A 5,700-nucleotide genomic window follows, 5' to 3' on the forward strand; every position below is an offset into this window, starting at 1 on the left:
CATGATTAGTCAAAGGAGGCTATATAATGAGAGAGATCCTTTAGGGACAGGGATCCATGGAGAAATCAGTAAAGAAAACACTATAGCAACAAGAACTGAAATTGTATCCAAGTTTAAAAGAAATATATTCCAAGACCACTCTCCTTGGATTTTGTTGAGGAAATATTTCTTTGACAGAGCTGTCTTTCTTTGCTTTCTTACTATCCTTAATTCACTGTGCGTGTTGTTCGATTCATTGAAACCTAGTTTTTAAGCACACTCTCTACAAATTTATTGTATTGGGTCTTTGGGTCTTAATCCATTTACCTTTTGGGCTCAAGTTCCAAATCCTGCCCTTACAATTACAATACAAAATAATTATTTATTTCTACGCATTGCATGGATTTGCAACTAGTTTCAATATAAAATTCGATCATTAATGCTTATTTTCAATAAAATGGCATTATAGAATGTCTTATCATTAATGCTTATCTCTTATCATTTTGATATTTATATTTGTAATGTTATTGTTATGCTTATGTATAAACCTCTTCTATATATATAAAATATTTATTTATTTTGGGTTTGTACTTTCATTCATCATAATTCGGGTTGATGCATTTCCAATCACAAAAATACATAGGTGTGTGATGAATAAATATAGAATGTCTTAGCACTCATGTGATTTATATTGCAGGCATTATATAAGGGGGACAATGAATCCTCCATTTGGAATTTGAAGAATAAAACATTTAGAAGAGTTGTTTTGTCCTAATTGATTGTTTAATTAACATCTTTTTTGGTATGCATGAAATCTGTTGTAAATCTTGGCTCTAAGGCAGTTTCAACTTCGAAAGAAAAACCGACACACCATGATTTTGTAGCTCTGTAATAGCTACATTTCAGGTGTGTAAGTCTAACTTGAATATCCTCCTCATATAGTACGTGACTATAATATGCATTGAATTAGCTGTGCAGACCTATGCTTTTTATTTGTCAAGACATGGATTAGAGGTGATGGCAATTAATTTTCTCATTCTCAATTTCATTTTAAACTTCATTTTGACTTTTATTTCAATATGAAATTCGGTCATAACTTCAAATTTGGTCATTAATGCTTACTTTCAATAAATGGTATTATAGGAATATCATAATTGCACTGAATGAAGGTCATCCCCTTTCGCCAACCATCTTGCAGTCGCACATTAGTGTTTATAATTATATCTACAATGTTATTGTTATGTTTATGTTCAAATATATGTTTAACTCTAAATTAATTTTTCTCAAATCTACTCTTATAATTTTTTATCTATCATATAAGAAATTGGGTAATTTGAGAATCAAAATTTAGTACAAAAATAGGGTTTACCTTGAACAATATTGTTACTAGTATGTTTATTTACATGTGTAGTAGAAGACAAAATTTATCTACAAAATTAGTTGTAACCTTAGGCTACAACCTTACTCATATCTTTCTATTGGAGATGAATTTTGACAAATCTACAATTGGATAAATTATCTTCTTATATCCCCATACTTGCAAATTTTCTAGAAAATTAAAGATCAATAGTTATGTTAGCAATAAATTATTTAAATTGTAAGTTTTTGTATTTTAAAATTATGCATAAAATATATGCTTGAAGATCATATAGTAAATAATTTTCGATTGACACAAAATTTAACATGTGTATTGGGAGTATAAAAAACATGCAATTCAACAGTTAAATTTTCAAAATATATAATAATGTTTATTTTATTAAGTAAAGTTGTAGCTGAGGATACAACCAATTTTGTTACTAAACTTTGTCGTATAGTATATAGTAAGTGAAATATTTTTCCAAAGTTTAAGGATTGAGTTTATGACATCTCTTCCTCTGCATTGTGAGTTACTTAGATTAATTCAATACTACACCATTTCCTTATTTCCTCTAATCTAATAATTTTAAACTTCCCATTCGACGTGGTGATGACTAATTCGCTAGTCACAGCATTGCTCTAATTCTCTCATAGAGAAACAATGGAGGAGAAGTAGAGGTACAGCGGCGGAGGAGTAGGACGGGGGGAATAGTGGAGGTGGAGTCGAAGCCAATTAAAGGGCTGACTTCGAAGGTGGTGATAGACTTTGTGGAGAAGTTGACAGTGGAAGTTGGTGAACCAATACTACACACAACTTCAGTTTGATAGTACAAATGCTAGGCTATTATATTGTCCATGAAATAAGTTTGTGAATTGATGATTGATACGCTACAATGATTGAATGAAACATCTGATACATTTGTGAGTAGCTAAAGATAGCACAAATAGACAATATAAGATAAGCATCATTTAAGATGGCTTGGACATTTGCAGTGAAGTTATTGTGCTGGCAGGTGTATATTTCATTTACACTGGAGGTGGTACAAGGAAAAATAAGATTGACTCTTAAGCAAAATGGTCATATGATTTGACCTGCGTTATATTGGACTCCTGAATTCTCTGCACTTTTTAGAGATTTTCCATCACTTTGGACGTTTGCTAAACCAAGTTTGATAGTTACTTTGTGTTCATCCATGTTATGCTGCAGTTTTTTTTTTTTTTTTTTGCTTGAATATTATGCTGCGGTTGAATCAAGAATTTTGACTAATATGTTGCATAATCTAGAGAGCATCGCCATGTAGTTTATTGCTATCTTTTTTTTTTTTTTTGTACTTATTATTATTTGGCCATTGCTTTTATTCTCTGGTTCTAATATATACATTGTATTGCACAGGGCAACTTCAAGAGCAAGGAAAACAGTGATTGATTTAGTTGGAATCTCAAATTGAATTTGAAATAGAGAAACTCAAGCTAGAGGAGATATATCCATGTAAAAATTATACATAAGGATTCTTGGTGTAGACTGAGCCGAATTGTATATGTAATCTTCCAAATTTAAGCAGAAAAATAAAATCAATAAATATACCTCTGGTGACGAAGTATTACTCAACAGGAAATTAAATAAAAAAAAAAAATAAAAAAATAAAAAAAAAAACCTAGGAGGAAATTATCAGCAATAGTTCTAATTTCACATTGAGAGTTGGACTATGATCAATATGAATATATGAGGGTTCATAACAAATTTTGCTTAGAGAGAAGTCAAAGAACTCTCCCATATTTAAAAGTTTGGAAATTCAAAATGATTGATTGTCAAGGATTTCTACATTTTCCTATGGGAATAGGGAGTCCTACATAATTTAATTAACATAACAAAATTAACAAGCATAGTCTTTTGAGGTGAAAAACAAAAACAAAATGTTTGGCAATTAAAACACAAAGAAATTGCAGAGAGAGAGAGAGAAGGAGAGAGAGAAGGGAAATTTCTTATCAATGCAATGAAATGCATGAATTACAATCAGTAGCAAAAACAATAAGAAAGAAAGAATTTAGCCAAAACCTTTTATTGAATAATCACCATCAGTCTGGTGATATACCAGGACAACAACAACTTCAAGCCTCTAGCCATGGAGGCAAAAATCCTTGCGCACAAATACCTCCATATAGTTTTAGAGGACGACCCACATCTCTATCACATGGTCAATGAACGAAACATTTACACCATCTTCTTCTGTCTTGCTTTTGAACATGCAAGAAATTGTTGCATATGTTGGGTTTATATAGGCTAGGCTCAGTTCAGCAAAGGTGGAATATTTGTGAGTCAAGCTTTCAAATATCACAATTCATATTATCACAACCAATATATAATGATATGTTTCCATACTAAGCAAACGTAGGGAGTACACAAGCTTTAGCATTCACATTATCTAGATAGAATTCTAAAATAGTAGGGTTAAACACGATTTTCCACATTTTTGTATTAAATATCTTTCCATTAAATAGGAAATATAACAATTCTAAAAGTTTATCTTTTGATTCCTAAATTATATTTTAGTTGGCTTTTATCCTATAATTTTTTTTTTCACAAATGTGTCCAAGTTCCGTTGTATTTGTCATTGAATTTTCATGTTAAAATCTTGCCATCTTAAGCGAAAACCCTTAACAAGTAAGAAAATTTTAATTTCGTGCACATAATAATAATAATACGAACTACTAGAATTATTGTTTTTTTTTTTAAGGAAACTAGGATGGAGATAAATTTGTTTTTTAATTATTAAGATTTTAGGATAATGATGCAAAGTTCTGCTGGTAGGATATGCACCTTCTAACCACCAAGAATTCTCTTTTTGATGGCTACCACTAAAGAAAATTAATCATAAATTTGCCTAAATTCATGAGAATCGAAACGTTTAGAAACAACAAAATTTCACAATATCTTCGCTTGTAGCAGTCTTTTATTTTTTTTGACTTATAGTGTTTAAGTTTAACATGTCAGTTCTTGTAAAATCATTATAAGCTTTTGTTGTGGCAATAGACTGTGAATTATAAATATTATTAATTAATTCTATGAACCATCAAATCACTAAACATTAACATAATAATCTAATAACGTCATACAGTTTTCATAAATTAAAGCATAATAATTTAGAATTTTTTTAAATTTCAATAAGAAGGCTAAGATGTGTTTGATATTACTTATTTAGTTTTGCTTTTTTTTTTTTTTTTTCCTGAAAATGTATTAAATATAATTATACTATGAAAAGTTGAATTTTAAAAAACTGTACATGAAAGTTAGTAAAGTTAAAAACTAATATAAATAGCAGATTTCCCCTTAGAAATGGGGAGGAGAAGCAAAGGAACAGTGGTAGATGAATTGTGAAAAATATATATATATATATATATATATGAAAATGTCACGAGATTTTATTGTGCTCTTAAATTTTCTCACATTTGATTAAGTACAACTTTAGTTTTTTAGCTTGCTCCTGACATTTTTTTTTTTTTTGGGTATAACTATCCACAGTTTATTATTATAATTATTTCGCTATTGCTTTTTATTATGGTTTTGTCACGGGAGCAACTTCACGAGCAGGAAAACTGTGATTGTCTGACTGTTGGAAATCCGAAATAATTATGAAATAGAGAAATTAAAAGTGGAGACATATCTGTGTAATTTGTACACATGACCTCTTTGATTGTACTCTCTTGATATGTATATCGAGATCTTCCAATTTTAAGCAGAAAAATTAAATTGTAATAATTTTCTGGCAGCGGAAGTATTACTTAACGAAAAAAAAAATAGAAAGATATTTCGGGGTTTTGAATTTTTTGGATTTTGTATTCATGTTCAAATAAACTTAGATCTTAATTTATGTGATTTTTTGTTTTTAATTCTATTTTTTCTTTTTTATTTAGTTAAGTTAATAAATTAATTTTTATATTTGAAGTTGATGTGGATCTGACGTGGCATTTTCAAAGTCAAATAAAAAAAATTATTATTAGTTTAATAACCACATCAGTGTTTAGTGTGCTAATGGTGCATTTCGTCTGTCATGTAGATTATTTCTGTTAATGAGATGACAGTAGAGACTAAAACGATAATGTTTTTTGATTTTAAGGACTACTGAGTAAAATTAAAAGTATAGACCAAAATAAAATGAAAATTAAGTCAAAATGTAGGAACTAAGAATATATTTTCACCTTTTTTTTATAGGGTAAATATACATTACAGTTGTTTGTGTTAATGCGCATATATTATATATATATATATACGCTTAGAATTTATACAAGCCGATTCTCCAAAAACTCTAATAACCTTTGTCATTAGTATCACAAAAGCTAACCTTGTTGTAATTATCAATTAAAAAG

Source organism: Quercus suber, unplaced genomic scaffold, assembly GCF_002906115.3.
Source record: "Quercus suber isolate HL8 unplaced genomic scaffold, Cork oak 2.0 scaffold_36, whole genome shotgun sequence".
In the NCBI taxonomy this organism is placed as follows: domain Eukaryota; kingdom Viridiplantae; phylum Streptophyta; class Magnoliopsida; order Fagales; family Fagaceae; genus Quercus; species Quercus suber.